Genomic DNA, 27,178 nt, shown 5'->3' on the forward strand with positions numbered 1-27,178 from the left:
CTTTTACCCTATACTGTACAGATTTCCTTGGGGAGACCAGTGTTTCTCAAATTGGGGGTCCTGATCCAAAAGGGAATTGCAGGGGGATCACAAGGTTATTTTAGGGTGATTTCAGTATTGCCACCCTTCGGCACTGCCTTCAGAGCTGGGTGGCCAGAAAGTGTCAGCTGCTGACTGAGGGCCCAGCTCTGAAGGCAGCAGCCCAGAAGTAAGGGTGGCAGTACCATACCAGGCCATCTTTACTTCTGCACTGCTGCTGGCAGTGGCGCTGCCTTGAGAGCTGGGATCCCGGATAGCAGCCGCCGCTCTCTAGCTGCTCAGCTCTGAAGGCAGTACCACCAGCAGCAGCAGTGCAGAAGCCAGGGTAGCAGTACCGCAACCTCTCCTACAATAAACTTGTGGAATCTCCCCTCCCCCCAACTCCTTTTTGGGTCAGGATCCCTACAATTACAACACTGTGAAATTTCAGATTTAAATAGCTGAAATCATGAAATGTATTATTTTTAATATCCTATGACCGTGAAATTGAGCAAAACGGACTGTGAATATGGCAGTGCCCTAGCTATAGTTATGTATAAAAAATAATTAAAGTTTAAACAGGGGGAATAGTGAAATCAAAGGGATTTATTTCAACAGAAAATATGTCACTGTTGTGGACAGATTTTTAATGGAGACAAAGTGAATTACAGTACCTTGGGATCAAATAGCAGCCCTTACTACTTAGATGGCTCTCATCAGCATAGTATAGGAGCTTATCAAGACAACAAGGCTTCCAGCAGAGGACAACTGCCTATTGGATTTTTCATTTTACTTTCACCAAGTTTTCCTTGCCTCTCTTATCTTAAAACTGGTACTTGATCAAAATAATTGTGCCTGTAGGAAGGAGAATTGTGCTGAATACATTTCAGGCAGGAGTCCATTACCATAGGTTACTCAGTAGGGACTGCTCTCAATAACTGTGTCAGACACAAAATCGTAATGGGATACTAAGCTTAATTAAGACTCTTCTGTATGTTTCTTCTCCGTATTGAATATCTGTATGGAGTACCTGTATGTTTGCACAGAGCCAAGTGCACAGGGAGCTGATCTGCCTTGTGTAGCATAGAGATGGACTGTTGCATATGTGCTGAACCTCCATTAAAGTCAAATACATACTTGAATGTTTTTCAGAATTGGGGCTACAAGTGTTGTCATGCACACAAATGAGTTTAAAATAGGAGAAGACAGAAGGTTAAAGGAGTAAATTCTGCTTGTAAAAATTGACCAATTACACATATCAACCTTCACTTTTTTGTTTTTCTAAAAAAATACTTGTATACATTGTTACCAGATTTGCCTGTTACTTTGGAGTATGCTCACTTATTAGGGTTACTCTTCTGGGAGCGGGGTTCTGTAATTTTATCAATGTACTGCTTGTGTCACTTGTGTTTTCATATGGAGCTCTACTTCTCCATTCTGCAAGTTCCCTCCCAATGGAGCTATCCTGCAGGACCTAGCTTCCCTAGGGCTGGGTTCCTCCAACCCCAGAATCAGATGAACACACACAAACAGAGCGCATCTGAGCGGACTGGGTCAATCAGCATTCCCAAGCTGACCACTTATATGACCCTGGACTCAGCAGACAGGGTCGAGCAGCACTTCCAAGCTTCCACCCTCTTATGCCACAGGTTCAGCACGTCCCTATCCCCACTTTCACATTACAATTGTTCTGGTAGTAACCCACTTGATGAGCAAACCCCACAGGACTTTTGGGTGCTACAGGGACCTTTAGGTTATATAAGAGGATCGTTGCTGCAGAGCAAATGGGGAAGCCAAAAACACAAGAGATTGAGAGAGAGCGAGAGAGAGAGAGAGAGGGGCAACCAGTTTAATCATAAAAGTTATTTATTGCCAGGTAATAACCATACAAGGAAAGCCAAACAAACAATATTAAATCTAGCTTAAATTTGATTACAAATGTCAGGTTTAGAAAACTATACCTGATCACACAAGTCAGGGTTAGAAAGCTATACCTAGAGCTGAAAGAGAGAGAGAGAGAGAGAGAGAGAGAGAGGGTGGGAGAGTTCGATTCTCACCACTCCGTGAAGCTTGAACCAGTCGGGGTTGCCAGGTGGTGGTGGTAGCTGAGGGTCCAGAGTTCTGGAGACAGACAGAGCCCCCAGCACAATCAGTCAGGAGAAGATGAAGTCCCAATGGAACTGATGCAGATTTTGGATCCAGGCATCAGAACACTTACTTGAACATAGGTAGGGCTTTTTGTAGGGAAACAACAATGCTTCAAGGGAGAACACTAGATTTGTTTATGGGTAAACTGATGGCTCAAGGGAGTATACCAAAGTTGTTTTGTTCAGGTTAGACAATAGGAACTGATCATTCCTGGCTCTGGGTGGTGTTCCTTTGAGGGAGCTCACAATGCATTTAGGCAGCTTCAATATTTTGGATACCAATAAAGGATTTATTACTAGAATTGGTCTGATAACTACTGAGCTGGGTGTGTGCAGGCGCGGGTTCATTAACATCTGAAACAGAGATTCCCCCATCATGCAGTGCTTCCCTGCTTCCCAGAGATCAGTGTGGTTCTTGCCTTGGAATCTCAGTTCTCCGTTCAGTATCCTAATGGAGATGCCTCCCTGTCCCATCATCAATGCAAATGAGGCTGGGAGACTTGCCGTAATCCTGTCACCCTTGTCTGGAGGGGTTTAATTGTGTGTCTCACTGTCTTTTCACTGTTTTTTGTATATTTTTATTCTGATCAGTTTTGGTTCAAGCAGAGGCTGGGGCGGGGGTCTCCTTTTTGAGTCAGACAGGCTGGATACTGTATCCTGGTTTCCCAAGAACACATAGCTGACAGGTAACAACATTTCATTCTCTTTTTGATTGGGGAAAATATTGAATGAGCATTTCCTAACAAATCATTTCTAAAGCTTCTTGTCATGTCTGAGATTGTGGATTTCATTACAGTATCAACCTACTAGATTAAAAGGTAAAACATCCCAATTAATATGACTAATTTAATAAATAGTTCTCTCTTATCATTAACATCCCCCATAAGACCTCCAGGGGAAAAAAAATCAGATCTGAAATGGTTAAATTTGGCATCTTTGTTCTCTGTCCAGAAACATTTTTTGGAAAATTTGGTTGGATCATTTTGGCTCATCTTCAAGAACAGAGGGTTGGTTGGGGGCTTAAATTGCAACTTTATATATGCAGTGTTGCTGTATCCATGTTGGTCCCAGGATAGTAGAGAGACATGGTGGGTGAGAGATCTTTTTATTGGACCAAACTTCTGATGGTGAAAGAGTCAAGCTTTGGAGCTTGCACAGAGCTGTTCTTCAGATCTGGCAAATGTACTCAGGCTGTCACAGCTAAATACAAGGTGAATGGTCCCTGGAGATGTGTTAACCACTTATGCGAAACAATCTGTTCCATCTTGTAAACAAATGATATTCTGAGTACATTTCCCAGACCTGAAAAAGAGTTCTGTGTAAGCTCCAAAGCTTGTCTTTCTCACCAACAGATATCTCACAACTTTATTATGAACAGCTGTAGCATGCCATTAGTAAAAAGTGATTGGGTATAGAGAGGAGCACAAACATAGCTTTCAATAGTTTGGTAGAATTTGGCTGCCATTTGTCAAATTTATAAAGTATTATTTTTAATATACTGTGTGCATGTCAACTAGGTTTTGTGAAGTAATCTAATATTTGCCATTTTCTATGTATTTTGCTTGTGTCTGCAACTCAGGTGGTCATTAACAGTGCTGTATTTTTTTTAAATTAATATCTATGTCAGGGATGAAGTAGTTCTTTAAGGGGATCCTCCTTCAGCCTACAATCTTCCTCCAATCCCCTTCTGCTTGATTTCCTGCTTCTGTGAAACAATATATATTCTCATACCTACATCATTTCTTGTACATATTATGTAGTACAGATTGTTCTGCTGCAGTCCAGCACACAATTAAAGATGAAACAATTACTTTGTTTATTCATTTGTCTCAATACAAAATGAAATCTCATACAACATTTTTTGAAAGAACATTAAGGTTGCTAAGTGAATCACTCCAAAGGCAAGAAATGACTTCAGCAGCCTCCTTTCTAAGGGTGAGGTTTTAGCCTAGAAGTCAGACCTGTAACTTCTTTAGAGATTAAAACTGTTGCCTTACAAGTGAATCAGAATTAACATTGTCAAAGATGAGTGGCAATGCAAAAATAAAAACAAACTAATTTTCTGGTCATACTACTTCTTTACGATGTTTAAAAGTTTGTTTGTTTGTTTGTTTTAATTCTGCTTGATTTGTTTTACATTAGTAATAGCAAGTCTTCACTTTACTGCAGGACACTGGAAACTATGGGGAACCTGAAGGCACATCACCCAAGGCTAAAACTGTTTAGAAATCAGAACCTTCTCCCTATGCAGCTGTGAAAGGAAGAGGTGCTGTTCAGGTTATATTACTATTCAAGTCCTCCAAATATGTTGTTGAGGTTCTACAGAAAAGAGTAAAGTGAGGACTTAATATTTCAAAAGTAAAACAATCAGGAAAACAAAACTGCTCAAATATTTAGGTTGTCTTTATACATCACAAAGGAGATGCATTTTTTGGTTCCAACATTGACCTTTAAAATAGCATCCCTTAGCAAAGTCTCGGGTTCAAATGGTTTCTTAGTTTTTTTTTTCTCCCTCAACTTTTCATTTTACTTGATGGCACATGTATTGAATTCAGTCAATATGCTAATGCAGCACATTCAGTTATGCACCAGAAATAGAAACTTCCTGAGAGCTAATATGGGCATAGGTTTTCAAATCTGCAAATTTTACTGACCTATTTTGTTCATAAATGTTGACATCAAAACTTTGGTATGCATGTTAAAGTGTCACTAAAAGATGTATTAATCTGCCTCAGAGTGTATATTACCGCAGCATTCTCTTTGTAACCTCATTAACTTGATTCAGTTAAGACTATAGCAAAAGCATCCCTCCTTCATCTCTAGTGATGCTGAGAATTCCATTTTACTGTATGAAAAGCTATTTCAATTTCTTATGTTAAAAGTTCTGAGGTTTGGCAATGTGCTTCAGAACTGCTTTATGTTTCCTTCCTGTGATCTAATGCACTCTCTATACTGCCTAAAGATCTATCCGACAGGGTGTCACAAGTGGAATAAGGACCTTTTTTTTAAATTTACTCTGACAGGCAAACTCCTGGAACAATGGCAAGTGGAAGCCATTACAAGATCATTTGTATATATTTTACACCTTCAAGTTCTCTGTACTTCCTACTACTCTACATTGAATCACTTGGATTATGATTTGGTGAGCTAGTGTATTTGGGAAAGTTGCTAGTCTATGGGATTCATTACACATTGGAGTACGCACCTACGTGTAAAACAGACAGCTCAGAACCTCCTATCATTTGCAGAAGTTGCACTTTATCATTTAATTCCACCAAGAGAACCTGATCTGCAAGCTATCAGGCAAAGACAATAACTGCAGCTAGTAACCCGATGCTGAGTCATAAAAAGTTTTCACAGAAATGTATCAGTTTTGATGAAAAAAACTTTCATCGGGAAGGTTTCACAGGTCCAGAATAGCCAATATTAGGTGGTTAGGTCACTCACAGGAAGAGCAGGAGCTGCAAGTTCAAGTCCCTGCAACACACAAAACAAGAAAAGACCAAAATCCAGACAATGATCTGGAACGAAGCATTTATTGACCGTACTTCTGACCTCATCTGCCTTTTTCCTTCGGGAGATTGGAGGTGCCAAACTGAACCTAAAGTTCTTTCTGATAAATTCAAGTCTGGCTGTAAATAACACTAGCACAACCTATGACCCAGTCACTGACAAGGCATTATACACATAACAAGTCACAGAGAGCTATACAAATGTTTAGTTAAGGTAAATAAATATCCCAGTTAAATGGTACTCTGTGGCGCTTAATCCTACTAGTTCAGGGATTGGCAACCTTTGGCACACAGCCCACCAGGGTAAGCACCCTGGCAGGCCGGGCCAGTTTATTTACCTGCCACGTCCACAGGTTTGGCCAATCTTGGCTCCCACTGGCCGCAGTTCACCGCTCCAGGCCAATGGGGGCAGCGGATAGCGGCGGCCAGCACATCCGTTGGCCTGCGCCGCTTCCCACAGCCCCCATTGGCCTGAAGTGGTGAACTGCGGCCAGTGGGAGCTGTGATTGGCCGAACCTGCGGATCTGGCAAGTAAACAAACCAGCCCGGCCCGCCAGGGTGCTTATGCTGGTGGGTAACGTGCCAAAGGTTGCCTATCCCTGTACTAGTGCAACAGAGTGATGCCCAACAAACAAAACAATATAAACACACCTCAGATAGGTATATCCCCAAGAAGTAAGGCATATGTCAAACAATCCATGCATGTATGTATTAAATATATATATACTTACACAGACAAGTGTGTTTGTGTTAGTCACAATTGTGACGCAAGGCCAGAAAGGGTTAAGCAGCTTGCAGGCTTATTGACCCAGATTCAACCTTTAGGGACATATTGGTAGATAATGTTTGTGGTTTTGTGTGTTTACATATATATGGTTAGAGGTTAACAATGTAATGGAGCAGTCCCTGTCTATGCTGTATTCTGTTAATTCAGAGATCAAAAGGAAATATTAACATTTAAATGAACTGTAAACATAGTGATATTGCTGTATTCATCTCTCTTTGAAATGTATAGCACAACACCTGTGAATGGTGGAAAACAGGCAATTGCCTTATGTTAATCCCTGTAGCTAATTACCAGTGATGCTTAGGAAATAGGTCTACTTTAAAACTCCATGATTGCCTATTGTTTGCCTAAGGACTCCAACCTGTCAGGAGAAGGCCTTGAACTGTATAAAAACCCCTTGGGTCCTGATTTTGTTTTTTAAATCGCAGATCTGCTTGATGCTTCATGCAGGGGAAGCTAAGTCGAAAGATTGACATCTCCGGTCCTATCCGGATCACCCTGAATATGAACCTATGGACTAATTCCGAAAGAACTCTTTGCAACTACAAAGTTCACCATCTCTACTATGAATCTAATCTCAGAACTGTACTCATGTCTGTGTGTGTACTGATCTTTTAACCAATACGCTCTCTTTTTTCTTTTTTAATAAATTTTAGTTTAGTTAAGAATTGGCTGTAAGTATGTATTTGGGTAACATCTGAAATATTCATTAACATGGGAGGTAATGTGTCCGATTCTTTGGGATTCGTAGAATTTTCTTACATGATGAATAAGATTTTCAGTAATGCTCATCATATTTGACTTGGGTGTCTGGGTGGAGGCCTAAGGCTGGGTTGCTCTATGGCAACTGAGTTGTTGGCTTTGGGGTAACCAGTGAGGTATTATAGAAGCTGGTTTGTGATGGCTTGGTAAATCTAAGTATTGGAACATCTACCAGCTTTGGGGATTGTCTGCCCCATTCTTTGCCGTTCACCCTTATTGAGTAACCTGAGCGTGGCTCCCTGGGATCCCGGTCACAACTATCTCAACATATATTCTCTATATTAATGATAACCAGTCCTAGATAAGACTGTCTGTGCAAAAATACTCCATCTGCAGGGGTATTTCTGAAGATTTTTTGTCAAGGGCTCACTTGAGCCCCCTCCTGTCCCAAAGAGCAGGCTCACCACGGGTTTACAGAAAACTCAAAATAGTTACCTGGGTGTTAAAATCCCTAACATAAACACTAGTCCTTCACAGAGATCAAAGTACTGGCATGGTTAGGCCCCCAAACTGCACCAGGGTTACTTGGCTTAGGGCAGGCAGAGCCTCCTCGCTTCACCCAGAACTGGCCAGCCGTTTTTATCTGGCCTGCTGGACACTGATCGGCCTCTGACTCCTCCTGGCCCTGCTAAATGATGGAGGACCAACTCCCATTTGAGCTGCCTGCAGCTGATCAGGGGAGACCCCACAGTTACTCTGTGGTAGTCTGAACTTGCTGCTCTTCCCTTCCAGCAGCAAGACACCTTCTTAGGGCAGGATACACAAAGGTGACAGGAAAAAGAACGAGAGTCACTAAGGTGCCACAAGTACTCAACAAATGTATTTCAGCATAAGCTTTCGTGGGCTAAAACCCACTTCATCGGATGTATGCAGTGGAAAATACAGTAGGAAGATATATATACACACAGAGAACATGAAAAAATGGGTGTTGCCATACTAACTATAACGAGAGTGATCAATTCAGGTGGGCTATTATCAGCAGGAGAAAAAATACTTTTGTAGTGATAATCAGGATGGCCCATTTCCAACAGTTGACAAGAAGGTGTGAACAACAGTAGGGGAAAAAATTAGCATGGGGAAATAGTTTTTAGTTTGCATAATGACCCATCTACTCTCAGTCTTATTCAAGCCTAATTTAATGGTGTCCAGTTTGCAAATTAATTCCAATTCTACAGTTTCTCATTGAAGTCTGTTTTTGAAGTTTTTTTGTAGGAGTATTGTGACTTTGAGGTCTGTAATTGAGTGACCAGGGAGGTTGAAGAGTTCTCTGACTGGTTTTTGAATGTTATAATTCTTGACGTCTGATTTGTGTCCATTTATTCTTTTGCGTAGAGACTGTCCAGTTTGGCCAATGTAAATGGCAGAGGGGCACTGTAGATGGCATTGGTAGATGTGCAGGTGAATGAGCCTCTGATAGTGTGGCTGATGTGATTAGGTCCTATGATGGTGTCTCCTGAATAGATATGTGGACAGAGCTGGCAGTGGGCTTTGTTGCAAGGATAGGTCCCTGGGTTAGTGTTTTTCTTGTGTTTTTGCTGGTGAGTATTTGCTTCAGGTTGGGGGACTGTCTGAAAGCGAGGACTGGCCTGTCTCTCAAAATCTGTGAGAGTGAGGGATCGTCGCTCAGGATAGGTTGTAGATCCTTGATGATGTGCTGGAGAGGATTTAGTTGGGGGCTGAAGGTGACAGCTATGGCATTCTGTTACTTTCTTTGTTGGGTCTGTCCTGTAGTAGGTGACTTCTGGGTACTCTTCTGGCTCTGTCAATCTGTTTCTTCACTTCAATAGGTGAGCATTGTAATTGTAAGAATGCTTGATAGAGATCTTGTAGGTGTTTGTCTAGGGGTTGGAGCAAATGCGGTTGTATCTTAGAGCTTGGCTGTAGACAATGGATCATGTGATGTGGTCTGGATGAAAGCTGGAGGCGTGTAGGTAAGTATAGCGGTCAGTAGGTTTCCAGTATAGGGTGGTGTTTATGTGACCATTGCTTATTAGCACTGTAGTGTCCAGGAAGTGGATCTCTTGTGTGGACTGGTCCAGGCTGAGGTTGATGGTGGGATGGAAATTGTTGAAATCATGGTGGAATTCCTCAAGGGCTTCTTTTCCATGGGTCCAGATGATGATGTCATCAATGTAGCGCAAGTAGAGTAGGGGCGTTAGGGGACGAGAGCTGAGGAAGCATTGTTCTAAGTCAGCCATAAAAACGTTGGCACACTGTGGGACCATAAGGGTACCCATAGCAATGACAGGAACTCTGACAGGGGGCAGCAAACACCTGGTAGACCCCATCACAATTTTGTTTTATCCCTCATAATTTTTACTTTTGTTTTAATTAAACTTAATTAAACTTTTAGTCTCCATTCAATTTCCTAAATATTCACACGCAGTCACTCTGCTAGATCATTCTTGTACAAAATTGTCTGTAGCCAAACAGCAGGAGTAAATACATCATTTCTACCTTCCTGTTTATCTTACTGAAGTTTTAACTTCAAAGTCTAGTTGGGGCAATTTAAATGCTAATATTTATCCAGTAAGTCAAACAAATTTAGGAGTAGGATAACCACCCATAACCATACGTCTCCTGACTGTTTCCAGTGTTTGGATATTCTCTGGTGCACCTTTGTTTTCTTTGTTGCTAACAGCTGTTGTAATTGAAGCACTCGTCTCTGAGCATTCACACATACCTTCACAATAGGCAATAACCAGCAGGAGAAATGAAGAGTGAAAGGAATAATATTGACTGTTTCTGCTTCTCCTGAAGAAGAGAACTCATAGTGAGTTGTAGATCTCTAAAATGGTTGCATGGAAATGTATAGTGTGCTTTCAACATGAGGAAGAATTGCTTGGTGAAAAGGCATCAACCATTGCAATGATGGCTTGTAATCAAAGTTTACCATCAGAACAGAGCTAAAATTAATTTCCTAGTCCATCATGAATACTACTGGATTTTGTGTGTGTATTTTAAGTTTAATTATCTTTGTATATTGATATTACACAAATAAAAGTTTAAAAGACAATCTAATACAACTATCTACACACCATGTGTGTCCACAGAAACCACTAAAAATATTAGTTGCATTACCACACCACTGTAAGCAGCAGCAAAAAAACAAAATAAAAACAAAGAACCCACGTGACGTAGTCTATTTGCTATTTTGTCTTGAATCCAAAAAAGTCTATGAAATTAGACAGTACAATAAATTAACAAAATAGATCACTGAATCTTATAAAACTGTAAGGTCAATTAAAATAATGCTCCCACTGAAGACGACTGACTTAAATAATTATGAGCAGCAGCATGTCAAATATACATTGAATAGAGTAATTATAGTCAAGACCCTGTTTAAATCTGTTTTCAATGGCTCACCAATTCTGAATTCTATAGCAAACTGGAAGTTCTGTGGCAGCTTAGAGAATAATTTAGGGAGAGAGGGGGAAGAGGCCAAGATTTGCAGAACTGGGTGCTTAAAGTCAGGCTCCTAAATATCTATCTATATATAAATGCTCTATTTTTCAAAAGTGTAGAGGACCCTGCATTTCTGGGCCTTCAAGTATGATGTACATGTCCTGGTCAGAAATTTGGCTGTCTAGGAAGCCTCTTACTGTTATCCACACAACAAATGCACCAAACTTTGGAATATGCCTGCTGAAAGTGGCTAGACCATCTGATTGTGGGGGTAAACATAAGCCAACAGAAGGGACAAAATGGCAGCTGATTAATCAAAATTAGTAAAATAGATTGTCTAGGAAGATTTGTAACAGCTGACTGAACTTGCAAATTCTGAGGCTGATTCTGTGATTACAAGACCCTGATTATAGCACAGAAGTATTTCCCTGCTGGTTTGAAAAGAGACTCCCTATGGGATATGAAAAGCTAACACATCCTTATTTTTCCCTGAGTTTGGCTTTTTAAACTGTTGGGGCAAGAGAGATATTTCACTCTCTAAAAATTCTAGCAAAAATAATATAAAAAGAGGAGAAATATATATCTTCCCTTCCCTGCTTGCCTAAACCCATCTTCTATCATTTCTACATTTTATTTGTGTTTAATAAATATAAAATAAATAATCTTTACAACTCTTCATCCCTCATTTCCTACTTCCCTAGCAGTATAGGCAGTTGCTGGGCTGCAGTATGGGACTTCTGTGTTTGGAGCCCCAGATATGTCCCAGGATTCTGCCCTTGGATGACACAATGAATCTAGAGCCAGTTACTGATGCCACCTGCTGACACAATTCATTTGGGAAAAACCAACATGCTTGTAAGGACGAATGATTCTTCTTTGGAAGATTTTTCTTTTCCTGACCGGCCCCAGACATCAATGAGAGACAGCTCCTAATTCCCTCAACATCCTCTCTGCTGCTGCATGCCAAAGTATCTGTTTGCAATTAATGTATTAATGGCAGAAGAACCAGAACGTCTAGTACAGGGGTCGGCAACCTTTCAGAAGTGGTGTGCTGAGTCTTCATTTATTCTCTCTAATTTAAGGTTTTGTGTGCCGGTAATACATTTTAACATTTTAGAAGGTCTCTTTCTAGAAGTCTATAATATATAACTAAACTATTGTTGTTTGTAAAATAAATAAGGTTTTAAAAATGTTTAAGAAGCTTCATTTAAAATTAAATTAAAATGCAGAGCCCTCCGGACCGGTGGCCAGGACCCTGGCAGTGTGAGCGCCACTGAAAATCAGCTCGTGTGCCGCGTTCAGCACGCATGCCATAGGTTGCCTTCTCCTTGTCTAGTACCAAGTAAAAGCCTTCTCCTTAAATGAGACAGTAGGAAGGAAGCATTGATCCATCATTCCCTCAAAGCTCTTTGCAGCAGGAGATTCTACACTCTCAGATGGGACCAAGGTGGATCCGTTAGACCAGAACAGTTCCAATTGTCATGATTTTTTGCACAGTCTATGGAGAAGAAAGATTTCTTAGCAAACTCTCATTGCTGTGATACAGGATTTTGAGAACCCAGCACTAGTCACTTAACATATGGGTGGGTCTCCTGGGCTATCTAACTGGCAAAACTACACTACTAAAAATAGAAAAATAAGAATAGTTGTAATATATAGTTTTTGTTTTCTAGGGTTCTAACAGGTCAGTGAGGTTTACAAGGATTGCAGTATAAATATCATACTGATGACTCACTATTAGCAAATCAGAACAGAAGAGTTCATGACATTGTATAATTATTTAGTAATATGTTAAACCATTTTTCATTCTTTTGCATGTATTGTGTTATCAGGATTTCTTCTGAGGAATGTAATTGGGTTTCCCATTACAGATAATTGGAATATGTTTTATCTCATTGCAAAGTCCAGTCAGATGAAACATGGAATGACATTAAAAAAAACAAAAACCAAAGCACCTAATAGTTTTTTCTATCAATGCTGGGGGACAATCTGCATTAACTTTTTTCTATTTTATCCAACCCTCTTTCCTTTTATATATACAATTTGAAAGAACTCAGGCAATCCTTATTTTTAGTTTTCACTAGCTACAGCATATCCCAGAGTGGCAGGACTTACAATAAAAATCAATCCTTGAATTAGACAGCAATTTCTTTAGAAAGTTGAGTGGCACATTTAATATTTCCCAAAACCACAATATGCTTTTTACCAGAGACATATTTTAGAAAGAATAAAATGATTACTGTCTGAAAACTGGAAATATTAATGCACTACTATTAGGGTTTCAGACTGGCAATTTTGGTACAAAAAAATCAACTGAATCCTAACAAAAACAAAAAATGCATTCTCTTATTCTTCATACTAAATATATTCCAATTATCCATTTTTACAGGAGCATGTCAGTGAGATAATCATAGACTCGTAGAATCATAGAAATCTAGGGCTGGAAGAGACTCAAAGAGGTCATCTAGTCCAGCCCCCTCCACTCAGGGTAGACCAAGTATATACTTAAACCATCCCTGACAGGTGTTGGTCTAACCTGTTCTTAAAAACCTCCTGTGAGAGATTCCACGGCCTACCTTGGAAGTCTATTACAGTACTTAACTATCCCTTTAGTTAGAGAGTTTTTGCTAATATCTAACCTAAGTCTCCTACCTTCAGTGTTCACAGAGAACAATTGATAACTGTCCTCTTTATAACAGCTCTTAGTATATTTGAAGACCATAATGAGGTCCCCCTTCAGTCTTCTTTTCTCACGACTAACATAACCACATTTTTTCACCTTTCTTCATAAGTCAGGTTCTCTAGATCTTTGATCATTTTTGTTCCTTTCTTCTGGACTCTCTCCAATTTGTCCCCATCTTCCTTAAAGAGTGGTGCCCTGAAATTGACACATTACCCCAGCTGAGGCCTTACTAGTGTCAAGTAGGAGGAGGACAATTACCTCCCATGTCTTACATACAACAATTCCATTAATGTAGCCCAGAATATTACCTCTTTTTCACAACTGAATCATATTGTTGACTCATATTCAATCTGTGATCCACTATAAGCCTCAGATTCTTTTCAGCATTATTACTGCCTCACCAGTAAGGCCCCATTTTGCGGCTACGCTTCTGATTTTTCCTTCCTAAGTGAAGTACTTTGCATTTGTCTTTACCAAATTTTATTTTGTTGATTTCAGACTAATTCTCCAATTTGTCAGGGTTGTTTGAATTCTAATCCTGTCCTCCAAAGTTTCACCTCTCCCCCCCCCCCGAGGTTGGTGTCATCTGCAAATTTATAAGCTTATTCTCCACTCCATTATCCAAGTCATTATCTCACTATAGTTCTGACCCTGCAAATACTTCAACACGTGAGTACCTTTCTCTACATGAGTAAAATTACACCAGTGCTGGAGCATTTGGAGCATCAGAGCCTATCTCAAACAGTTGTCTTTTGTCAACATGTGACTATAAAATTTTAGAACCAAAGATTCAGAAGCATTATTTTAGGCTATGGACCAGATCCTGAGCTGATGTAAACCAATGTAGCTCTACTATCTTTACAAAATTAAAAAGTTGAAAATAAATACCATGTACTTCCCAGATTTTAGTTGTCCCAAACCATAAAATGACACATTTCTCATAGTAAATGAAGTATTGGGATTACTATGAGAACTAAAGACTCCAGCAATAAGTGCTACATTTTACATTGTACAGTTTTGAAAAAGGATGACTGGCTAAATGACAGTTTTCCCTGGAGAGAAAGGGATAAAAGGTAAGATCTCTGTCTCTCTTCTTATACAGACTAGAGAGGAAAGAGCGGTATGTTATGTTCTCCCATCACCACTGCATAGCCACCTCTCCCAACTCAGTGGCTGTTATATTGGAGCTCAGCTCCATGCACACATGGGTAAATGTGGCCAGGAGAGGGGAAACAACTGTTTTAAGCAGAGTATTTTCCTTGAACTCCTTTGGAAACTTCACAGCATTAAACATTGTAAATAAGTCTCCCCCCACTGCTTGTAGAACAATTATGTTTTCTCACTGCATTAATCAAACACGTAACAAATACTGACCTCACTCCTGCATGTGAGTTCTGTACAATATATCCTGGTTCTATTGAGCTTATGATCCTAGTGCCAAATTGTCAGTGGACCTTCAATTTGGCAATCCACAAATGTAAAAAATCTGTGTGCATGTAAAAACATATAAGCTGTATATGCAAATTCATAGTTTTGTGCATGCAGTTTGGCACTCATTTGCATGTGAAAATGCAATATTTGGCCCAGTCCTGTAATGATATCCAAATGTTAATGAGGTACATTGTACTGTTAACTTTGTGTCTGAAAGATCCCTTTTCCTGTCATACCCTATGCAAACAGTTGTCAAATGTTGCTCACAGACATCTGACTTCTCTGGCATAAAGTTTTCCCTCCCACCATGACTTTATTTTCTGTCCAGCCCCAGCTGCCAGCAGATCTGTGAAGTAGACTGCACAGAGTGATACACAACTATATAGGATGATCATACAGAGAAATATAAAGAAAGAGGAGAGGCAGAAATCCCACTAATTTATAGTCTTCCTCAGTCACAGTACCTCAGCCACAGTACCCGTGCTTCTCATTTTCTATCCCATCACTCACCAGTCTTTGAATTGCTTTTAGATTTTCTACCTTCCTCCACAAGCAGGCATGAGCAGGTGGTGCCATAATACTGAATGCTTTTATACATACCACCTGCTGCAAGTTCTTTGGTTCTTGTTATTTCCACAGAAACCTTGTACTTTGAACAGTATATTTTCAGGTCAGAGAAGTGAAAAAAAGAGAGAGTGGTGCCTTGATGTTGTTGAATAGCATTTCTGTCTTCCCCACGCAGGGAACCAGCTGGACATGGTAGAGCTGGCACTGCTTGTAGATGGTGCCTGAGTTATTTCTATAGTTCACAATTTCTTGCAAAGTCACAACACTTTTGGACTATGGGGCATTTTGTAATCAAGTTTATCTCAAGCATACATTGTGCTGAGAATGCAACAGGGCATTGTAGCTTCATTGCTCTCTCTCTCAGACCCCTTCTGCATGAAGATGAGCATTCTTTTTACACACCATTTTCTTAATTCTTATTTAGTTTCTCACAAGATGAAATGACTGATTTACATTGGGGGGCTTCTCTTTATACATTTTTGAGTCACTAAACAGTGAAAATTCATTCTTATGCTCCCATTAATATTTTTTTTTACAATTAACTTATTAAAATTTTGTCAACTGATAGTGAAAAAAAATAGATTAATATTCACTATTTACTACTAGAAGATTGTCTAAATGTAAACATATATTTTTTAATTCAGCATGGATCCTCTGGCATTTCCCATAACAGGGCATTTATGTAAACAGTATAGACCAATATGTGGACTAATGCAATGTTATGAAATTAATGTGTGTCCTATCCTATACTAGGTTTTAATGCTCATTCTGACTTTGGATGCTCTCTGAGTTTTATACGATCCTCTTGGGTCTGCAAAACTGAAGTGGAAATGTCACAAGAACAGAAACTCATGAATTTTCTGTTACTGGTGCCTATGAAGCTGGAAACCCACTATGGAATCCAGAAGTACAAATGTTAAAAATAATATAGAAAATGGGTTTCTGAACTTATACTTAAAAATTAATCCAAAAGATCTGGATTTGAGAGGGAGGTTTGGGTTCTTCTTTGCCAGTGACCTCCACAGGTTAAATATCTATTGTATAAAAAGAGTACTTTTTATACAATAGATGGACTGGACAAACTCATTTGGTCTGTCCTGCAGACAGGGGCTGAAGCCAGCCCTGGCCTGCAACACTTACCAACAATGCCAAGCATGGAGAGAGGACCCTCCAGTTGCAGTGAATGAGAGGGAGAAGACCTTGGGGTACAGTATAGCAACAATGGCTGTGGCTGGCACCAAGCCTGTAAAAAATGCTGGGATAGGAGTATGTTGTGTTATTGTTCATTTGCATGTTAATAAATTCAAACCCTAGGAAGGGGGTGAGGTTTAACCCTTCATATGGTGTGTGATCTGTCTCTTAGTGCAGGCGGAAAAGTCACCTGCTTCATATTCTTTAACCAGTTTTTAATTTGTTGCTTTTTAATTTATTTGAGTTTCCCCCAATTCTTTTATTATCATCAGTAGCAAGATGTACAGTGATTGCTACTCTATAAATGTCTTAGACATATCATTATAATGGTATTTGGCTCTCAATTATCTTTGTGTGCTGAAAGACAGTCTAGAACAGCGTTTCTCAAACTGAGATTCAGAAAGGTACTCCAGGGGTCTGATCAACTCCTCTCCCTCCCTAACAGCTGTTCAGCGGCATGCAGGAGGCATTGGGAGGGACGGAGAAGAGTGGGGATGGGAGTGCGCTTGGGGGAGGGGGCGGAAAGAGGCAGGGAAGAGGCAGGGCAGGGGTGGGGCAGGGGTGGGATGGGGCCTTGGGGTAAAGGGTGGAGTGGGGGCGAGGCCTGGGCCTGAGCAGGGGCTTGCAGGTCCGCAAAAAAAATTAAATTAAAATGGGGGTCCTCAGGTTGCTAAAGGTATAATTCTTAGGGCCAACGTTAATATGCTGAAGGACATGGTGATGAGAGCCTGATTTTGGAGGGATTTTTTGTTTATTTTTAAGATTATATGAACTGTTTATTGAGTACCATTACCCAGACGTCTTGAAATTTGTATATGTCAGATCAAAAATAACTTTCTAAAGCAATGGAATATGAGGAGGCAGCATGTTAAAGAAAACACTTAGTATTTCTACTCGGTAGTGTCTTCCATCTGAGAATCTCAAAGAGCTCTGAAGACACTAATGAATTAAGCCTGTGAAGTATGTTAGTAAAATTTATCTACATTCTGCATGCTTATGCCTTGATCCTGTAATAGGGTGACCAAACAGCAAGTGTGAAAAATCGGGACGGGGGGGAGGGAGGAGTAATAGGTGCCTATATAAGAAAAAGCCCCAAAAATCAGGACAGTTCCTATAAAATCGGGACATCTGGTGACCCTATTCTGTAAACATATACACAAGTTTAACTTTACTACTGTGAGTAGTCCCAATGAAACTAGTCAGGCTACTCACAGTAAAAGTTAAGCATCAGCAGAAGCATTTGCAGAAACAGCAAATCAGGTAGGGATCCCTATTCAGGAAGGGTACTTAAGCACATGCTCTTCATGAACTGGGCTTTCAGAAAAGTTAAGGTAACTCAGTGAGTGAATGTTGGAGCTCAACTAGAACCCAAGTCTCCTAACTTCCCCTTTTAGGTGCTAACCAGTAGGCCAGTCTGCCTGCCTATCTAAAATTAAAAGTAATTTTATATCTGTCTTGATAATAAAACTTTGCTATTGCGTAGAGTCTGTCATTATGTTTAGTAACATCCAATAAACACCCTTGAACCAGGCTTAATTCAGTAAGTACCAGCAGAGCCAACTTTCAGAAATGCACAATGCTACCAATTTAATTCTTGTTATGAATCAGCTTTCTGAGTTATTATTAGCATAGGTATTATCTTCAACACTTTGAGTCAAAGAAAGACAAAATCAGGTTTCATTTATCTGCATGTTGCTGGAATGGGTCTATATATTATGGGTTGTTTTTTCTACAGGAACATTGCAATACAAATACTTATTACATTAAAAGCTCACCAGCTGCAAAACAGCATTAGAAATAGAATGTAATTTAGTGAGCAACACAATGGATATTTGGTTGTCAAGGAAGCTGGAAGTATTATTTTCTTCCAAATAATGATTTATAGAGCTCTAACGTTAGCATCTACAAGACTTCACTTGGTTGCTTGTAACCTTTCTGTTTCAGTCCAGAAATGATGCCCTCAGAACTCTGCAAGCTGTGACACATACAGATAAACCTTATCTGATTTCTACTAAACAAATACCTTAATATACAACAGGATTTGGTTGGAGAGGCATATAACTGCAGTATTACCAAGATCAGAAAATGGATTGACAATCACAACACATCACTATTTGCTCCCTAAAATATTTTCCAGCTTGTGATATTTCCCTTTCTTTGTAAATTATCAGTGTGTCAGTGTGATGGACACTGAATGCTGAAACTGTTGCCCCACAAATAGATGGAAAATTGGTTTAAAGGTGAATGATAAGAGGAAGGCATCCAGCATTGAAACACTAGAAATATTTCAAGTGGTAACTACAAGATCAGTATTGGGAGGTAATGTCCAGCATCATTCTTATTAGACTGACTAATGCCAAGCATGATCCTCCATATGTATCAAGTTTATCGTTTCATAGAATCTTAGTACTGAACTTGTTTGCTATTGGTCTGTCCTAAAATCTCTCTCAAACACATTTTGTTCATCTGTCTCTCCCATATGAGTGCATGTGCTCAGTTTTCTAGACCAAAATATGCCCTTGTAGTAGGGTTATTAAAGTATGGCTTCTGCTCCATCTAAATGCTTCATTTGAGGTTGCATCAAAGCTTTCTTAAGAATATTCATTCACCCTTCCTCCAACAAGATCTGAAATCACATAAGCAGCAGAAGGGGGATAAGAACATAGTAGATTATATTCCAACTCCATGTTTCTTAGAAAGGTGAGGTCCCTTAACCAACCAAGTCAGAATCTTACATTAGGTTTAGCTGAAATTTAATTATAGGGATCAGCGAAGATTAGCGACAGAGTGGTTTAATTTTTCTGAGCTGGTTTATGTTGGTCTACCTCGATCAAATGAAATATTCTGTTTAATATCAAGACGACAAGAAGAGGAATGGCTGGCTCAAGCCCATTCAGAAGGTTAAACATCATACCAAACAGAAGATTCCCTCTCTGCTTGAAAGAGAGACTTACAGATTCGTATGGTTTATCATCCACAACACAAGGAACATGGACAATTACCAAGAAGCCTATTAAAAGAGCCAACAGAGTAGAATAGAACATATATTCTCAGTGTGCAGGGAAACCTAGAGATTACTAAGAGAATAAAAACATTACAGTACAACAAAGCCATGGCATCACTCTTACAAGTAGAAAAATATTAACATTTGTAACTTATAATTCTTTAGCATCTTCCATATCAAAGTACTTTACAAACTATATACTGTAGCCTAATCACTTCACTCACAGCTAAAGGGCAGAAGCTTTTCTCTCCACCATACACAGTCACTACACAGCTTTGGAACAGGAAGTGAAAAAGAACCCTATCAACTTAAAATAAGAAGGTACGTTACTCCACCAAATGGGAGCCCTGACATTACTGACTTACCAAAGCACTTCAGGAGCTGAGAAGTGGGGAAACTGAGGCAAGCATGATCTGACATCAGAAGAGGTAAGCTAGTGTTACTGACATACTCAATAGCTGAGCGGGAGTGCTTCAAAGTACAGTTGATACTATAAGGAAATGGTGATTTAATAGGTGGCACTCTCAGAGACAGAAAAGAACCAATTGCCATGCAGTGACAGCATGTAGCTAGACATGCCAAACATTTTTTTTAAGAAAAAGGCCACCCTAAAAACCTCTGATGGCCCATTTTGCCAGAATAGGAATGATAATCCCAATATCCTGTATAATTCCATCTCTTAGTAAATTATTGCTTCTGAGGGATTAGAAAGTCCTCCCTGAGAAAACAAGAGTCCAACTAAACAAAATGGTCTCCTCAGCCAGGTCTTGCCTCACCGTCTTCTGAGAAAAAGGCCTCTCATATCTTGATTCCTCTCTCATCATGCAGTGCAGCCCAGCCCACAATTCCCAAGCATTCCTCCCAATATCCTTGGCCTTAAAGAAGTCAAGCTTAGGAACAGTGCTGGCTAGATCAAGGCTTGCCATTAAAGGGACCTACTGCCCTGTTACAAGACCCAAATAACATACATTGGTGTGGCTGTAGGCATGAGGTCAGTAGTCACTCTTGGGTTTAGAGATATTCAGAAAATTCTTTGCCTGGGTAACCATTATATTTATAATGAAAGCTCTGATTTTTTTTCCAAATAATTGGCTACAAGCAAAAGAATATAGTATTCTACCATTAAAAAAACACTTGCGTTTCTGGATTTTCAGAGTTACTCAGAGGAAAATCTTGGAAGCTAAACAGGAATATTTAAATTAAGTAGAGTAAATGTATCTGATTGAGCAAGTCACTCTGAATGTTCAGAGGTAAGTATCCAGGCAAGCTAGCCAGAATAAGGTACATCTACACAGGGTAGCTTTAATTTACACTTTTTGCCATTGACTTAATTTTGAAACTTCCTCTCATAAAGCCTGAGTCAAAGGGTCTGAGATCTCATTGTGGCCAGGACAATCTTTTAATTATGTCTATGTACGGTGCCTAGCACAACGAGACCTGAATCTCGATTGGTGGCCTTTAAGCAATACATAAATAATAATATCCATTCAGACCCATATTTGGAAATCACTGGGGTGTAAGATATACCCAAGAGAAGAATTTGTATTTCACTGAAAAGACTGGGGAGATTTCTACCACACCAGTTGCTTCACAAGTTTTGTTTTGCAGTCCTAAACACTGGGAACAACTGTGAACCAAACTTACATTTCTGCAGTGCTTACCAAAATATCACTTCACTTGGCTTATATTTTGGTTAACAAATGGAAACAGATTGATAAAAGATATACAAACACTAAAACATTCACTTGCTAATTCTAGTTAATATTTATATTTTGTACCAATTATTGGTGCCTTTGGGAAAGTAAATGTTAAGCAAGATGGCCTTGAAATTGAAACTGTGTCTCTCAGTAAAGACAACTCTCAAATGAAACACATGAAATTTTAAAAGAGAGGGCAAAATGATCAGCACATTCTTCATGAAATCCAGGAAATGTCCATGAATTAAAAGGGAAAACCGTCTTTAAAGAATCTTTTCACGCCCCTTAGCCTCTGTAGTCTTTTTTTTTAAAATGTGATATAGCCATTTAGTTCATTTTTATCATCCATTTATCATTGTGTTATATGGTGTTATGGTCAGTTCATATGCTATTTCATATATACGTATGCAAAATAGATTTAAGTTGTAGGATATAGAAGTATAAGAGAGACAAATATGTAGGAGTGATGAGTGTGTATTAGATATACAAGTAAAGCATGGCTGGAATGCAAGGCCTACAGGCTGACACCTGTAAGATTTTAGTTTAGCCAGACTAGGCCATAGGCTTAAGAACACCTGACATGAGTGGCTGACCTAGTTATAACCTTATATCAGTAAGGTCACAAGATTACTGTAAAAGATGTGCCAATAGGAAACATTACAGAAAACTAGATTGCAATAAACTGCCACATACTGTCCAAGCGCCCCAGACACCTGATTGCAACATCATGGACTGTCCTGTCTTGACCATATTGATGCTAATGAAAATAAGAGGAACTAAGAAACAACGTATGAAACCCCTCCCCTCGCAATATTCATGGGGTGTGGAAGTACAGATAAGGAAAAGAGGGTTGAAACCCTCTTGCATATGCATACAGTGTCAAAACAACAATATAAAAGAGGTTCTCTGGGTCAAAGTAGGAAGATCCCACAGGACAATCCCATCCTTCAATCAATGATCATCTGTTAAGAGATCCATCAGACCCACAGTAGTATAATACTAAATTATTAAATTCATTTTTAAATTAAACAAAGGCTACAGTGATATTTTTGCTCATGTTGAATAACACTAAATTTAATCACAGTATATCAAGCTACATCAGGTTGTATGCTTGAACAACAGCCTCTCAAACATTAGTGATGGAGGTCATATAAGTAGCTAAAGCAATAGATCAGATAGGTACAAATGACTTAAAATGATGTTGCATCTCACACACACACACACACACACCCCTACCTTCCCTTCCCCCCACCAAAGAAACACATACAGCAAATTCCCACAACTCTTCAATCGGTAAATCAATTAATGCTGCTATTCTGTATTATAAAACAAGTTCAGTAGTACAGTATATTATCCACTGAGTGATTAAAATTTTGACTAAAAAAAATGAAAAATCCAACTTCCTAACAGACAGACTTAAATAGGTGAAAATTAGCAGGCTTCTTCTAAGTCATTAACAATTACAGAGAAATAGGTGTTTCTGATTTTCTGTAGTAGAGCTCACCCAATTTTTTCAAGGAAATAATTATATAAGATTTTTCAAATTCAAGAACTTTGAAAGGGAAGAGATTCCTGGTGGGGGGGGATTTTCTTCCAGGATATAGTGATTTATTTTTGTCTTCTATTCTGAGCATTCATCACATTTTTATACAAATAATCCATGAAGCCCCAGGACAACATAACCCTGTTCAGAATTCAGAAAATGTATGTACTGCAAAAGTTTTGACAGACTTGGTGAGCTAAATATAGTACTTTCAGTCAATTTTTAAAAATTATTTCATAACTTCTAAAGAAAAATGACACTGAATCGGAGTGCAGTGCACAAGATATCACAGGTTGTGGTGATGGATGGATATTTTCTATTATCCATTATGTGTATACTGAATACATTCAACTAATTATTCCAGTGACATTATTTATTTACAAATGAAAAAAATATGAGAGCATGTAGGCAGATAATTTTTAGAACAGATGCTGTGCTGCTTGTTTTCTTGTCTAAAACATGTGATGCCAAACCAAGGATGAAAACGGGAGTTCATACTTTTCTATTGCAGCTAAAAAGAAAGAATAAACTTTATTTTAGAGATTTGAGACATTAAACCATAAGTAGTCCAGGAATTGTATTATATCGATCTATTACAGAGGCAGAAATTGCTACATTTTACTAGCACATATTTTGGTTAACTTTTTTTAAAACACTAAAACATACTGCTGTCAAAGAGCTTAACTATGGACATTCAAACCAGTGACTGACTTTTTAAAGTCATTTCTTGGAATAACCCGTCTGAAAGGCAGTAATCCTGGAAATGATGTTAGTGTTTTCAGATCAGCACTGTACATCACAGCATGTAATAATAAATACCATCAGACTTTTCATCCCAAATAGCTTTACAAAGAATTTATTCACCCAACACTGCAATGCATGGATCTTTGGAATGGAATACAACACAACACTGATAACAGATTACAGCAGCACCTTAGAAAGATTTAAGGCAAAAAAATGAAGAGTACAATATCAAATTGAAACTTTAAATGTATATTCAGGAAGGCATAATGTCTTGCATAAACTGTTGAATTAACCAGGATGCTAGGGCTACTAGCCCTTGTGACAGGGTGCTGGGCAAAGGATTGCTGATTCATCCCTCTGTCACACCAGCTTTCATGTAGGGGACTAAATTAGAGCTGGTTGGAGATAACCGGAACCTAATTGGGGAAGCAGAGACAGCCGCTACCTAATTAGCCTGGGGCTGTATAAAAGCCTCAGGGGAAGGAAGCAAGGGGGGAGCAGAAAGAAAGGGAAAAGGTAGGGAGTGGAAGTGGAAGCAGGGAGGTAGCGCTCCCCTCCTTCCTGTCCGCAGATGGTGAAGGGCCAACTGTACATGGTGAAACAGTGGTGGGAACGAGCCTATGAATAAACTGCACCAGTGGTTACTAACCCTGGAATCTCAGAATGACATTGTGGAGCTTGCAGGGGCAAGAGCCAAGGGGGCCCCGTCATGCTCTGCTACAGCCCTATTCTTGCAAACAGTATATATTGGATCTTTAATAACCACAAATGGTCAGTTCATCCTAAAACAACATATTCAGCAGCTTAGCTCTGTTCATGCATTGGTTCATTACTGACATCAAGGGATGAGAACCACCATATGAATCACCAGTCTTGTGCTACTTGCTGTTTCTTGTAGCACCCTGAATTTTATTCTTGGAAGTTCAGATTTGATTCCTGGATCTGACTGTTGTTTGTGAGATATCAAAAGATAGAACAGTGGAATGAAAGCTTGCAAGAAATGTTTTTCTAGAATAACAGTTACAAAGATGGAGGTACTCACTAGTTGGGTATTTGCTTAGATGTACAAAATATCCATTTACATTCATATTCTGCAGCTGTCCTGTTATTCAGTGATATAGTACTAGGGTAAAAACTTAGTTCCAAGGAAGTCAATAGCAAAGCTTCCATTGAACTTCAGTAGAGCCAGGACTTCACCCCTAAGCATGGAATAATGGTGAGGAAAGTAATGGCTGAAAAGATGAGGCAGCAACACCAAAGCAAGCTGTACTGTTCCTGACCATTATTTTAAAATACTGTAGTGTGAGATTAGCCTGTGCATATCATCTTTTTTGTTTCTCTGATTGATGTTTCCAAATGGTTTGTTTTTGCTGTTTACTTATATTTATGTTGATGTGATGAAAGACATTTTCATTCCGTGAGTGAAGCACTTTTGAAAGCGTTGCCACCCTCTTTTACAGTCAGCACAACATATAATTAAAATGTAATCTACTTATTTTCAATCTCAAAGGACATCCAGACACATCATTTTAATAATCCTTCTATGGAATCTCATTTTATTTGAGTCATAGAATCATAGGACTGGAAGGGACCTCAAGAGGTCATCTAGTCTAGTCCTCTGCACTCATGGCAGGACTCAGTATTATCTAGACCATTCCTGAGAGGTAGTTGTCTAACCTGCTCTTAAAACTCTCCAATGATGGAGATTCCACAACTTCCCTAGGCAATTTAACCACCCTGACAGTTAAGAAGTTTTCCTAATGTCCAGCCTAAACAGCCCTTGCTGTACTTTAAACCCATTGCTTCTTATCCTATCCTCAGAGGTTAAGGAGAATATTTTTTCACCCTCTCCCTTGTAACAACCTTTTATGTACTTAAACTGCTATGTTCCCTCTAGGTCCTCTCTTCTCCAGATTAAACAAACCCATTTTTTTTCCAATCTACTCTCACAGGTCATGTTTTTTAGACCTTTTATCAGTTTTGTTGCTCTTCTCTAGACTTTCTCCAATTTGTCCACATATTTCCTGAAATGTGGCACCCAGAACAGGACACAATATTCCAGTTAACAAGTGACCTTTATCCAATCTATTTTTTAAAATGTCATTGAGAGAAAGTTGTGGCAAGCAGTTAGTGCACATGCTGATTCTTTTAGCTATCTCAGCACTTGTTTATGCAACTGGTCACAAGCTATGTTGACTCATTTGTGGAACCTAACATGGGGCTCCCAACTGGCTTTGAGAGAAACCAGTAGCTTCGTGCAGTTGAGGCTTAATCAGTGTGGAGTAGAGTGGAAGAATTACTTCTCACATCTTACTTACAACTTTCCTGCTAATACATGTCCTTTTTTTGGCAACAGTGTTACACCATTGACTCATATTTAGCTTGTGATCCACTATGACTCCAAGATCCTTTTCTGCAGTACTCCTTCTTAGGCAGTCATTTCCCATTTTGTATGTGTGCAACTGATTGTTCCTTCCTAAGTGGAGTACTTTGCATTTGTCCTTATTGAATTTCATCCTATTTACTTCAGACCATTTCTCCAGTTTGTCCAGATCATTTTGATTTTTAATCTATCCTCCAAAGTACTTTCAACCCTTCCCAGCTTATCATCTGCAAACTTTATAAGTGTACTCTCTATGCCATTATCTAAATCATTGATGAAGATATTGAACAGAACTGGACCCAGAACTGATCCCTGCAGGACGCCACTCAATATGCCCTTCCAGCTTGACTGTGAACCACTGATAACTACATTCTTGGAATGATTTTCCAATCAGTTATGCACCCAATTTATAGCAGGTCCACCTAGGTTGCATTTCCCTAGGTTTATGAGAAGGTCATGCGAGACAGTTACAAAAGCCTTACTAAAGTCAAGATATACCACGTCTACTGCTTCCCCCTCAATCCATAAGGCTTGTTCACCTGTCAAAGAAAACTATTAGGTTGGTTTGACATGATTTATTCTTGACAAATCCATGCTGACTGTTACTTATCACCATATTATCCTTTAGGTGTTTGCAAACTGATTACTTAATTATTTGCTACATTATTTTTGCAGATACTGAAGTTAAAATGACTGATCTGTAATTCCCCAGATTGTTTTTATTTCCCTTTTTATAGATTGGCACTATATTTGCCCTTTTCCAGTCCTCTGGAATCTCTCCCATATTCCATGACTTTTTGAAGACAATCACTAATGGCTCAGATACCTCCTCAGTCTGCTCCTTAACTATTCTAGTTTGTATTTCATCTGGCCTTGGTGACTTGAAGACATCTAACTTGTCTAAGTAATTTTAACTTGTTCTTTCCCTATTTTAGCCTCTGCTCCTACCTCATTTTCACTGGCATTCACTATGCTACTAACCTTTTTGGTGAAAACAAACAAAAATTTCATTCAACACTTCTGCCATTTCCACAATTTTCTGTTATTGTTTTTCCTCCCTCATGAGTAACAGGCCTACCCCGTCCTTCCTCTTTCTTCTAATGTATTTATAGAATGTTTTCTTGTTACCCTTTAACTCTCTAGCTAGTTTAATCTCATTTTGTGCCTTGGCCTTTCTAATTTTGTCCTTACATGTTTGTGTTATTTGTTTATATTCACCCTTTGTAATTTGACCTAGTTTCCACTTTTTATAGGACTCCTTTTAAAGTTTCAGATCACTGAAGAACTTCTTAAACCAGGATCAT

General features: G+C 39.2%; 1 long non-coding RNA gene across 1 annotated transcript in view; it reads right to left on the bottom strand.

Annotated features, from left to right (window-relative positions):
* Positions 1–4,049: 4,049 nt before the first annotated feature.
* The window catches only part of LOC120369392, a 196,412-nt gene continuing 173,283 nt past the window's right edge, over positions 4,050–27,178 (bottom strand). The window contains exon 3 of the long non-coding RNA XR_005583142.1: positions 4,050–5,642. This is a non-coding gene — a long non-coding RNA (uncharacterized LOC120369392). The remainder of the gene's footprint in view (positions 5,643–27,178) is intronic.

Source organism: Mauremys reevesii, linkage group 7 (genome assembly GCF_016161935.1).
Source record: "Mauremys reevesii isolate NIE-2019 linkage group 7, ASM1616193v1, whole genome shotgun sequence".
NCBI classification, from domain to species: Eukaryota; Metazoa; Chordata; order Testudines; family Geoemydidae; genus Mauremys; species Mauremys reevesii.